Source organism: Rutilus rutilus (genome assembly GCF_951802725.1).
Source record: "Rutilus rutilus genome assembly, chromosome: 1".
NCBI classification, from domain to species: domain Eukaryota; kingdom Metazoa; phylum Chordata; class Actinopteri; order Cypriniformes; family Leuciscidae; genus Rutilus; species Rutilus rutilus.
Window position 1 is genome coordinate 4,793,140 of NC_140209.1, and position 13,538 is coordinate 4,806,677.

The following is a 13,538-nucleotide window of genomic DNA, read 5'->3' on the forward strand; positions in this document are numbered from 1 at the left end:
GCGCAGCGCTGAACACTGTGACTCCATGTTGCTTTGAGCACATCATTCTGCATACGCGCTTTGTGCGTTCTGTTTTGAAGCGTTTCATTATCATAGTTTTGCGCACTGAAAGATTATTAAAAGCTTATATTTTTTTATACCTAGCCTGCTCAATACATTTAAAATAAGCATAATTTAATTGTATATTATTTCTGTGTAGTGTAGGCTATATAAATACACTTCTGAATTCTTGACATTAATATATAAATATAAAATTGTGAAATGTATGACTGCCTGATTGAATTTGATAAGAGTACTAATAGTAATTTGTTTTTATTAACATGTTTAGATTTTATAAAATTACTGTGCAGATTTTTTCAAGAATTACTTTTTGCTGCTGATTTATACACATTAAGTTTAATAAAAATGCATAATACATTTATGTAATATTTAAAGGTGTTAACTGGAATCTTACACTGCAAAATAATAACTTAAAAAGGATTAAATTCATCACAATTATGTAAGTATCTGGAAATTTGACATCACAGCAAAATAACTATATGTATGGCTAGCACAAGATGGGAAAAGTTGTATTAATTCTTGTTTACTTGTGTTCATTTAATTTATTTTTATTTTAAAGCATTTAAAGTGCTTCTTAATGATATTTTATTTATTACACACAAGTTAGTTTATTTATTTTTGTAACCCATCAGCCCTCTGTGTCTGTAATAAAAGTCCCAGAGTTAAAAAAATTTTGTAAAACGAGCCTGTGTGTGACTTGGTATGACTTGATGACTAAGTTGCGACTTGACTTGACTTGACAAAGAGTATGACTTGACTTGACTTGACTTGACCCTTACAACAGAATGACTTGACTTGACTTTGACTTGCAATGTTAAGACTTGGACTTGACTTGAGACTTGCATTTAGTGACTTACTCCCACCTCTGCTTCCCACACACGATGTTGTTTCATGCCTATTTGCTTTTCAGAGGCTGTAAGAAAATGTTCCTTTCAGCCAAGTCCTCCTGATTCTGAAATTGTGAGTGAAATAAAGGTGTGGCTGCAGAATTCAAGAGACAGAGCGGGTGGACGAAAGGAGCGCTACCACCGTCTGCTGACTAGTCAAGAGACCTCGGGGGAAGAGTGACCTTTGCTGAAAATGTTTAATGTGCTAATTATTCATTAGCAAAGCTCAAAGTAATATATATATATTTTTTTATGTTTATTTGAATTAATTTTATATTTGTATAGAGAATTTTTAGTCCCTTTCAGAGTGTTAAATTAGCTTTATTAAAGGATTAGTTCACCTAAAAATGAACATTTCCTGATAATTCACTCACCCCAATGCCATCCAAGATGTTCATGTCTTTCTTTCGTCAGTGGAAAAGAAATTATGTTTTTTGAGGAAAACATTTCAGGATTTTTCTCCACACAATTGGCTTCAACGGCAACCAGAATATTGAAGTTCAAATCAATGCCGTTTCAAAGGGCTCTGAAGTGCTTCAAAGGGCTCTGTACGATCCCAGCTGAGGAATGGGGTCTTATCTGGCGAAACGGTCGGTCATTTAAAAAATAAATAAATAATTATATACTTTTTAACCACAATTGTTCGTCTTGTGCTGGTCTGCGATGCGCCACGTGTTACGTCATCACGTTGGAAAGGTAAAAAAAAAAGCGCTATATAAATGTAATTAATTATTATTATTAGGCTATTATTATTATTATTATTAAAGTTTAAGGGCAATGAGTATTTTTTTTTTCCTTTGTCCTTTGCTGTTTGCTTAAGTGTTACTTGTTCTAGTCAGTTTGATGTTTCATTCACACCATGAGGCTTCATGAAGTCAGAACAATTAGGCTATATGAACTCTACACAACACAGTTTCTACAAAATAAACTGAAATGATTACTGTCTCCATGTTAGAATTAGGATATCATGTGCCACATTCCAGCCTCATTAGCAATTAGCATTTGAATGAACAATGACCCAGCGCTGAGGGAAGAAAATAGATCTCGAGTTTATTGTTTATGAACCCCAGATAGCATGTATAATCGGCCCGAGCTCGGCTGCCCCGCGGCGCCTGCGGCTTAGACTCGGCATCGGCGTGTGTTAACCGGGCCGATTGTGGCCCGCAGCTCGCTCTGGCACATGCATTTTTGTTACGGCTGTAAAGCACTGGGCCGATTCATGTTCACCGTAACTGGTAACTCGGCTCTAGCTTCTGTATGATCTGGACCACTTCTGGAAATGTCTCGGCTTAGGTTAAATAAAGGATGGTTTTAATGTAGCAATAATTAACATAAAAACTATTTTAAAATTGACGTAAACTCCTGACTGTATTTGTTATACTCGTCGAGTGTCATTTTGCACAGAGCATTCTTTAATATTTAGAACCATAGCAAAAATATTTAGTTGTCATGAAGATTCTTTACGTGTATTTTAAACATGCATGGGCGCTTGACATCACTCGCACAGTCACGGTGATTGCAGTCAGTCGCGCATCGGCTGAGTAGTGGCAACCGCAATAAGGCCAAGTCACTTTGCCACCTGCAGGCAGGCATCTACATACAACTTTGTTAACTTTTGGCTCGTTTACCAATGGTGGGTAACAGAAACAAAATGCCGGCCAAAATGTTTCTACCGGCCAACATAATTTTTAAGATGTAACGTTAGCTATCCTGTGTTTACTTGGGTTGATGGGATGGGTAGCCTACATGCACAACGTCTTGTTAGCAACACTGAGTCTCAAATTCATTTTACTTGCTATTTCAAATGTTTACCAGCAATGACGGTTAAACTCTGGGCGCTCGGCTCAGATGCGTTTACCAGTATGAAGCCGATTTCAACAGTTGCTGCAGCAAGCGTCAGCACGCATGACGTGTCTCACTTTCGGTGAGATAAAACTCAACGCCTGACTTAAAATCATCCCTTTTCGATCCTGCGTCATTACAGTGAACTTGAGGTAAGTCTTGTGTTCAATTTCCTTAAAAAGCATCAACATTTCATGCCGAGCATAGTTTCAATCGAGTTACGTCGACCTACATATTTCGAACTGTTGCTGATTAAATGTTGATTATTATCGATCCGTTTAAACTTTGTTCATGTTCATTTGACAGTGCTTCCCTAGATGAAACGAAAAGAAAGATTAGGACAACAATATCAAATTTTGTCTGAGTAAAGTAGTGCAAATGGGGGTAATATGCTACTTTTATGGCGCGAACGAAGCTAATGTTGACTACCGTTAGCTGCGCTGTTTTTGCGCTAGCAGATCATATTTTCGTTCTGCTAGTTGGCAAAGAATTAGTCGCTAGGCTAGACACCATTTTTATTGAATGCAATTTACGTGAATGATATTTACGAGCACAGTCTTTGATCTGTGGAAGAAAATAAAGTGGAACAAATGTTAGCTGGCTTAAGGCCAATTCATACCGCACAGACAAACGCCAACAAACACGTTTTGTCCTAAAGTATGTGCACATTTTGATCCTGTAAGAAAATATTTATTTTACTTATGTAAATAGAGGAATGATGTGGGACTTTGGTCTGCTGAAAGCTGGGTCATGTCTGTTGCTGAGTGAGATCGGGACTCTTATTATGAAAATGAACTGAGGACTCTTATAACGTTAGAGGAGCAGCTGCGCCGGCGACCTCACAGTTGCTGGGGATTATGATTACGCTGACACGTTCGCTCCTGTTTTTACAGGTATGATACAACAACTTAATATGCACACGAGTCCTGTCATTCGTTCATGCTGCAAATATTTTGTGTATTAATGTTCTGGGTTGTGAAGTCCTTTTCATGGGCGCATGCGCACGCTGCGACCGGCAGTGAGAGTGAGTGAAAGTTTGTCGCGGAAGTTTTAGAGCTCTCGTGTTTGTGTTTTTATCTTCCTTTTATTGAAAAAGTTCTTACGGTCCTGTTTTTTATTTTTATTGCGTTGTCTATGTATGCGTGTATACAGAATGGACATTAGAATCGTTTCTGCCCTCTGGACGCTCTTCTTTGGTTTATTTATCTCCGACTCCGTCAAAGGAGCTGTTAGCCATGGAAGGCTACAGTACACCAGAACTACACTGCTGCAACTGAACTGTGGGATAACGTGCGGCACAGACATCATGTCACAACTGCCTGATTGTATCCTAAAAGACCCAGGGGGTAAAACAGCGACAAAGAGAAGGCGAGGCAAGCGGGGAGGCGTCAGGAAACGCTTCCGAAAACAGCGGCTTTCTCGTATTCCTCTACCCTCCATGATCCTCGGGAATGTCCAGTCCCTGAGGAATAAAATGGACGAGCTCCAGGGAAACGTCAGCTTTCTGAAGGACTTCAGGGAGTGTTGTGTCCTGGCTTTCACAGAGACCTGGCTGACGGAGTATGATCAGGACACCGATTTATCAATTGATGGATTTGGGGCACCTTATCGACTTGATCGAGAGAGAGAGGTAACGGGGAAATCTCAAGGTGGCGGGGTATGTTTATATTTCAACAAACGATACTGCACTTCTGTGACTGTAAGAGAACGCATCTGTACATCAGATGTTGAACTTCTATCAGTATCGCTACGACCTTTCTACCTACCCCGTGAATTTCCACAACTTTTTATTACAACAGTCTATATTCATCCAAGGGCGAACGTTGCGTCGGCTTCTAACACCATCTTTGAAACTGTGCAAAAAATGCAATCACTCTCACCCGAGGCGCCACATTTCATACTTGGTGATTTTAATCATGTATGTCTCAAGAAAATACTGACAAATTTTTACCAGTATGTTTCCTGCCCTACCAGACGGGATAAAACCCTGGACCTCTGCTATGGATCTATAAAAGACGCGTACAAATCACTGCCCTTACCGCCGCTGGGTTCAGCGGATCATAACTGTGTGCATTTGCTGCCAACATACAAAACTGTTCTAAAAAGACATAAAGCTCAAATTAAAGTAATTAAGGATTGGACCGATGAATCCGTATTATGCTTGCAAGATTGCTTTGATTGCACAGACTGGGAAATGTTTCAAAAGTCCTGTGGGGATGACCTAAATGAATGGACTGATGTGACATGCTCATATATTGCTTTTTGTAGAGACATGTTTGTTCCATGTAAACAGGTGAAAATCTACCCTAACAACAAACCATGGATAACTAAAACTGTTAAAGATAGCTTACAGAGAAAAAACTTATGTTTTAAGGGGGGTGACATTGCTGAACTACAAATAGCAAAAAAGGATCTAAAAATAGGAATTCTCAAAGCAAAACGAGACTATAAATACAAACTGGAGAACAAGATGGCAACAAACAACCTTGGGTCAGCCTGGGACAGTATGAAAACCATAGCAGGCCTCCAGAATCTAAAGAGCAGCAGCCCAGTCATGCTGAATGGTTTCAGTTCAGATACTGAGCTGGCCAGTGCTCTTGTTCAATTTTACAATCGTTTTAACATTTTCGATTTTAGCAATGAGATTGACAATTTGAGTAAACAGCTAGTAGACGTTCAACATTTTAATATAACGCAAACAGAAGTGCAAAAAGCATTCCTCTCTATAAGAGTTAATAAAAGTCATGGTCCAGATAATATCTGTGGGCACATACTCAAAACCTGTGCAAAGCAATTGAGTACTCCTTTCCATCATATTTTTAGCAAGTCTTTAGAGGCACAATTAGTACCTGAGGTCTGGAAGGATGCTGTGGTTATCCCTGTTCCTAAATCAAACACCACTAAAACCCTTAATGATTTCAGACCAGTGGCACTCACATCAATAGTGATGAAAGTATTTGAAAAATTGGTGAGGTCTGAAATATTGAGAAAAACAGAGCATTTACTTGACCCTCTGCAATTTGCGTACAGACCCCGTAGGGGGGTGGAAGATGCCACAGTCACTTTACTTAACTTACTTTTTAAGCATTTAGATAACAATGGCTCACATGCCAGACTTTTATTTATTGACTTCTCCTCAGCTTTTAATACAATTCAACCTCATATTCTAATCACAAGGCTGCTAGAACAGTTTGATTTAAGCAATAACCTGGTAGGCTGGATCCTCAACTTTTTAACAAACAGGACACAAAGAGTGAGAGTGAATGGCAATCTTTCTGAAAAAGTCTGTTCATCAACAGGCTCTCCACAAGGATGTGTACTCTCACCTTTGCTTTTTATCCTGTACACAAATATGTGCCAGAGCAGGTGGGAAAATAGGACTATAATTAAATACGCAGATGACTCAGTAATTGTCAGCCTGCTCCAAGACAGTGAAACAGGCCACGGTCCAGTCATTGATGACTTTGTTGAATGGTGTGAGGCGTCTCACCTTCAATTAAATGTAGTCAAAACAAATGACATGCTCATTGATTTTAGGAAAAATAAAAAACAAACACAAGAAATTACATCAATTAGTGGTCAAACCGTTGAATGTGTCGATTCATATAAATATCTGGGAATGATAATTGACTCCAAACTCACATTTGGAACTAATTGTGAAGTGGTATGTAAAAAAGGACATCAGCGCCTGTTTTGTTTGAGGAAATTGAGGAAATTCCAGGTTGATAAATCCATCATGACCCTATTCTATCATGCTTTTATTGAGTCAGTTTTATCTTTTGCACTTTGAAAAATAAAAACTCACTCAACCAAATAGTAAAGTGGTCTAGCAGGCTGATTGGTGAGCAACAGCCTAACGTGGAGACTTTATACACAAAACAGGTACAGCGCATAACTAGCTCAATTTTAAATGACAGTTCTCATTCACTGCACACAGAGTTCCAGCTTCTACCCTCCGGGCGTAGGTTTATTATCCCCAGATGTAAAACAAAAAGACACAAGAATAGTTTTGTTCCTGCAGCCATTACTTTGAGGAATAAGTTATAGGCTAGCTATATTTTGCACAAGTGTTCATTCTGTCTTCTTTGTAATATTTAATATGTATGTATCATTCTATTCTTTTAGTTTTTATACGTGTCTACCGCAAACACATTTTTACTTATGTATTTAAATCTTTTTACTTGTATTTATATACAATTTTGTATGCTTATATATTATTTTATTCTTGACCGATAAGAACTTTTTTGATGATTTTTGATGATGATGTGTGGTAATGTGTGATGATGTGTGACTCTACTGCAAACAAAATCTACCTTCGGGTATAAATAAAGTAACTTGAACTTGAACTTGAACTTGAAGATCTATGTGCAGACCGTCCGCCATTTTGTGAATGCTGTGACATGACGTCGTGAAGTGCATTTAATGGCCTTTTGCACAGGGGCCTGTAACAGATGCACTCTCGACATTTAACAATATAAAACGAGAAGAAAGTTGTGTCTGAAAGCTGCAATCTTTTACTTGTATTGGTTAAAATGAATGAATATCTCGTTTTTCCGTGGGTGCTTGAGTTTGTCGGTGTCTGTCTGTTGGGGCAGTGTGAACATGACACTTATTTTTCATAACATTCTGAATACAACGGCCAACTTTTGTTGGTGACTTTTTTTTGTTGGTGTTTGCTGGCGTTTGTCTGCGGTGTGAATTGGCCTCTAGTTGTACTTTTATGGCGCAAACTGAAATCGCACTTTATAGCTAACATCAACATTACCTTTGGCTAAATGCGGTCTGTACAGACAGGTTTGAAAAGTTTATTAGCTACCCTAGGGCTGGGCAATATGGCTGAAAACTGTATCATGATGTAAGCGTTTCATATCGGTCATATCGATAATATTGATATTTTTTATGACCTATTTAAAATAAGGACCAGGAGAAAAATATATTACATTCAACATTTTTATTTTAAACTTAACCTTCCTCTGATTATAATCCCCTCAGTTATAAAGGCAGAAATGTCAACACAACCATGGAAAACAACACCATGGAAGACCATGGAGTCTCAACACCAAGTCTTCTCAGGAGGCTGTGTCTACAGGTAGGAATTCTACAAAGTGATCTCTCTCGGTTTACTCTGACATATCTACATACAATGTTTTGCTACTAATCTGTTATGCCTGCTTTTTCTTGTGTCTTACAGCAATTGCTAAGGAGATCCTTATCCAGCTTGATTCTATCAGAGAGCAGCAGTTGCTCATCCTGATGCAGCTCCTACAAATCTCCAGCAGTTCCAGACTTCACGCCAGACCCAACACATTTTGGCCTCCCACTTTCAACTATTTAGGAGCTACAATGTTTGGAGGAGACATTAAAGAATCCAGAGGAGAAGAAGAATTTGGTGAGTTAAATTATGCATTAATCAGATCATTCCTAAAAGACAGTGCCCACTCTCACTCATGCTATATTCCTTAAATAACTAACGAGTTACATGTCTTTGTTTCAGACTGTTCTCCTTGGAATGGTCGGAGGCATGACTCTTAAAGACACTGTGGGCTGGGTCCTGAAAAGAGCAATGAACACTTCGCTGGCGAGACTCATTAAAAGTGTGGTTCTGGGTGAGTGTCAGTTCTGGATAACTGCACTGTGGTGACATGCCAGGGCTCTACAGTGCGACTTTTTTTTTTTTTTTTTTACTGGCTGCGACAGTGACAAGTATTTAGGAGCACCAGTGCGACTGACCTGATCAGGTTCTATGGGTGCACCCTCCATTGAAACTAGGGCTGTAACGATTCCTCGATTAAAGTCGAGTACTTGATTTAAAAAAAACCTCAATTGCAATTTACCCGTGTTGAGTAACCGGCAAAATACCGGAAGTGGCGCATTCCACAGACGAGAATCCATGAATAACATTATTACACCGTTTTCTAAGGCTACGCGATCTATTTAAAACCATTTACAATCATAATATAGCATAGTGCTATCATGAAATCACAAAGGCTGTGATTTAGTTAAGAATATGCGCTTAAAAAAAAAAAAAAAAAGCCCCTGCAAGTAATTTGATTAAATATCGCCTTTTAATGGGTAGGTTAATTTGTCATTGATCAGAAGGTGCTCCTAAATTTTTGACTGTGCTCCTAAACTTTTTAAATTAAAAAGAAATGTAAGTGTAGAGCCCTGCATCCAAATGAAGTTTTGGTGGTTGCTGAGTAACATCACGTGGTCATGCTGCCCTCTTCTATCTTGTGTTTTTCTCAGATGCAGTCCGCCGCAATGCCCTGACCAAAGATTCTACAGAAGAGGAAACAGAGCTGCTCATCACCAGGTGGCTGTGGCTAGCCTCTGATAGGGATGCTGGCCGAAGCCAGAGGGCGAACAGGCAGACAACTCAAAAACGCGGTGGGCCAGAATTAAATGTTTCAAAGTTAAAAAATTTGATATTAGAAAATGGTATTTGAACTCCTTGATTCTACATTAATGCTGTGATATTTCTATTCTATTCTATTCTATTCGTTTCAATTCAAATCTGTTATTAAAAAGTGTGTGCGTAGACAACTCAAACGCAGTGGGACAGAATTAAATGTTTCAAAGTTAAAAATGTTGATATTGGAAAATGGTATTTGAACTCCTTGATTCTACATTAATGCTGTGATATTATTTATATTCTATTCTTTTCAATTCAAATCAAATCTGTTATTAAAAAGTGTGTGTGCATAGACAACTAAACGCAGTGGGCCAGAATTAAATGTTTCAAAGTAAAAAATGTTGATAATGGAAAGTTGTATTTGAACTCCTTGATTCTACATTAATGCTGTGATATTATTTCTATTCTATTCAAATCTGTTATTAAAAAGTGTGTTTATCCTATTTTTGTAGTGTGGTCTAATAAAAAATGCATTAAACATGAAACCTGTCTTCCTTGTGCTGTTTTAGTTTCTGTTTATCTTGTATAAATAACGGCTGCTAAGCAATTTTAGTATTAACCTGATATGAATGGAAATCAAAGTTAAAATAAGCCCAAATAAGGAACGGGATTGGAGGCGAGCTTATGTCCTCTCACTCGGGGTTCCGCAATCGGGCCGCGTTAAAACCGAGCGCTTGGCCGAGTGTCTTTAGCCTTAATCGGGCCGCGTTAAAACCGAGCGCTTGGCCGAGTGTCTTTAGCCTTAATCGGGCCGCGTTAAAACCGAGCGCTCGCAGAGCAATCGGACCTAGATTCATGCCGAGGATCGGCCGATTGTTTTAGCCTTAATCGAGCCGCTTTCGGCCCGCACAATTTTTGCTAGCTGGGAACATTTGCATTTAAAAGTTAATGGCTAAACGTATCTTTACACAAGTTCACAATGCTGCTGCAGATGCAATATAATGTAGACAACACTGAATACATACATTTTCGTCAGGTTAGAAACTGATAATTAATCACTCAACCCCCTTTATCTAAACATCTCAACATAATCGCCGGACTCGCGCGTCCTCCATGTCTGTAGTTTTTTAGCACTTTTCACTCGTGTTTGTAGTTCTAACCAAATCCTCGGCCAACGCGCGATGGGTTGTGGGCAATATTAGCCGTTAGGGTGCGCATCGATCTGCACTTCGGATTCTAACCGGAAAAAGTACGTAGACCATTCGGGTATCTTTGGAACCAGCATACTACGATCTGGGATGTTCTAATTCTATTTTCGAGTACTATTTAGGGCGGATAGTATGCGATTTGGGACGCACCGACGAGTCTTCTGAGGTGAGGAGAGCAGTTCACGCCCAGTCAGCAAATTACCTTTGGCACAGATGTGGGCCAGATAAACAGCTGAGCTGTGGCCCAGATTAGTTTGTGTTTGCCGGCCCAGATATGGCCCACATCTCCTTTGCCAGAACTGAACCAAAGGACTGCCATAACTCCACCAAGCATGAGCCAAATACTACAAATTCATGTGGCCCATATGTGGGCCTGGTATGCAACTTTAGTATGGTTGAGTTCTGTTAAAATCTAACGGCCCTTATGTGGCCCACATGCAGCTGACAGTATTTAAAGTCTTAACTCACAGGTAAATTAAACACTCAACAACAAATGTACTCAAAACTATTTATTTTGACAAGCATTTAAATAATTACAGCTAAAGTGTTGTACTTAATTACAGCAGTATTCAGTTGAAAACATTTCATAAAAATAAATATAATTACAGCAAGAGTTGAATAATAACAGTAGTATTCAGTTGAAAACATTTATCAAAATAAATATAATTACAGCAACAGAGTTGAATTTAATAATTACAGTAGTATTCAGTTGAAAACATTTAAGAAAACATAATTACAGCTACTGTTTTAGTTGTACTTATTTTAAGTAGAATTCAGTTGAAAACATTCAAGAATACAAATTAATAATATAAATAGCATTCAAAGCTAATTTTTTACACTAAAGTTCAAAACACTCGATCAAAGCTTGTATTAATGTTATGTTTAATTAGTCCAATGAGAGTAATACAAATAAATCACAGTTGGTAAAGAGAACTTTAAAGAGAAATTGAGAAAGTTAAAGCAAACTTGAAAGGTAAAGAGTTGAGAAGTGTGTTGATGTGCAGAGAAGTCTCCAATGAGGGTCGGCAATGTGTTGATCTTTTCCAGTAAGGGGATTCTGCCTGACTGCACCTGCAATAAAGAAGAATTTAAATAATGTTAGCAGCAATACAACCTGGAAGCTAGAGCTGCAGGATAATACAAAAAATCATTAATGTAAATATCCTTTAATATTTTAATTGCAATTATTAACAAATTAAACACCTCTGAATTACCAGTGTATGAAAGTTTTTTTCCAGTAAATTTTCAAAAGGAATTGCAAATTGTATTTTTCAATATGTGGGCCAGAATTATACCGTAATTCCTTATGACAAATTATTTCGATTTTTAGAATACTTTTGCACCAACAACCGGTTAAAATTTACAGCACTGCATGTATTCTGCTTCTTTTTTTAAAAAAAGACATGCACACTCTAATGTAAAAACACACCAACACAGATAGCATTAATGTCATGTTTTAGTCCAAAGACAGAGTCTACAAAAATAAGTGTTTTTACTAACAAAAAATAAACTCAAGATAATCCGCAATGATGCGAGACAATTTGAAAGCAGAAACACAAACAATAATGGGCCAAGTACTGAATGCAAGGAGGAACATAAAGGGTTAGTTCGCCCAAAAATGAAAATTCTATCTGTAATTACCCTCAAGTTTTTCCAACTTCTGGGTTGTACGTCAGAGCGTAGACTCACTATTGGCCGACGCTGGTCATGTGTGGGATGCTGGCCAGTCGTGAGCCTACGTTCTGACGTACAACACAGAAGCGCTGTGCTGTTACACTACGTTGAATAAAGCCTTTATTTTAGCTTGTTTTGCGCACAAAAAGTATTTTCGACACTTGATAAACTTAAGGTTCAGCCACTGTATTCTTGGACTATTTTAACAATGTCTTTACTAACTTTCTGGGCTGGCAAGTTTCAATAACAGAGAAGCCTATGGAGGAGTGAGACAGCTCTCAGATTTCATCATAAATATCTTAATTTGTATTCCGAAGATGAACGAAGGTCTTACGGGGGTTGGAACAACATGGGTGAGTAATTACTGACAGAATTTTCATTTTTGGGTGAACTAACCTTTTAAATACACAGTGATAATGAACTAAATACAGATAGTTGTAGGCATGCACTGGTATGAGACTTTGACAGAATGATAATCTTATATTGTGATTACAGCTTTAAAATGTATGATTGAAACAATATGATTTGCAATATATAAAAAATAACTTTCTTTAAAAACAAAACATAAAACTTCTAAATAAAAAAATGCAGTCACTTAAGTGAGCCACGGATGTGATCAGGTAATGACAAAAAAAGTTGTTTGGTTCGATACTGAGATAACAGAAATAAAAATACAATGTTCTGTAAAGCGGTTTTGAAAAGTTGTGAATTGTGCAAAGTGCAATACAAATAAAAGTGACTTCTAAAAAAGGTCTCACCAATGACAACTTCCTTTACGACCAGGCGTTGGACACCAATCTTCCCATTGACTTCTCTCCAATTCATAACGTGCCACAGCAGTTGTAAAAGTGCCTTTCAGCACTCTCCACACGGTGTTATCCAGGTCAAAGCCACCAACCAAACCCACATAGGTAATCTGATAGGAAAAAAAACATTGTGTAAGTGGTTGAAATATGCATTTAAATAGACCACCCTAAAATGAAAGTGCTTTTATATTCAAAAATGAACTATAAACTATTATTTACTCCATCTGAAACCATATTTTCTAGGTTTTTAAAATGGAAATGATTGTCATTGCCCCACCCATACCACACATTAGGGCTGGGTGGTATGACAGTATACCATAGCATGGTATATAAACTATATCGTGAGAAATTAGAGTAATTATAAAAATGTCCTGCCTCTTCCAAGCTTTATAATGGCAGTGAATGGCTGCTCAATTCATTGATAGTTAACAGAAATACAGCAATTCATTGTTTGTTCATGTTAGTTCACAGTGCATACTAAAGTTAACAAGTACAATTTTTTATATTGAATGTGTTAGTAAATGTTGAAATTAACATTAACACATATTAATGTATGCAGTAGAAGTGCAGTTCATTATTAGTTCATGTTAATGTTCAGGTATTGTATCGAAAGTCATAATTTTGGTATTGTGACTTGACACTAATAGCCTAACGTTAACATTACAACTTTAATTTTAAAGAGGGAAAGGTCATGAGAAAAAGTCTTGGT

The 13,538-nt window shown here is 37.8% G+C and overlaps 1 long non-coding RNA gene across 1 annotated transcript; it reads left to right on the forward strand.

The window, feature by feature from the left end:
* Nucleotides 1–2,786: 2,786 nt before the first annotated feature.
* Nucleotides 2,787–9,680, forward strand: LOC311305732. The gene is made up of 5 exons (XR_014630058.1): nt 2,787–2,941; nt 7,782–7,878; nt 7,981–8,178; nt 8,284–8,395; nt 9,036–9,680. It is a non-coding gene; the product is annotated as an uncharacterized lncRNA (long non-coding RNA).
* The last annotated feature ends 3,858 nt before the right edge of the window (nt 9,681–13,538 follow it).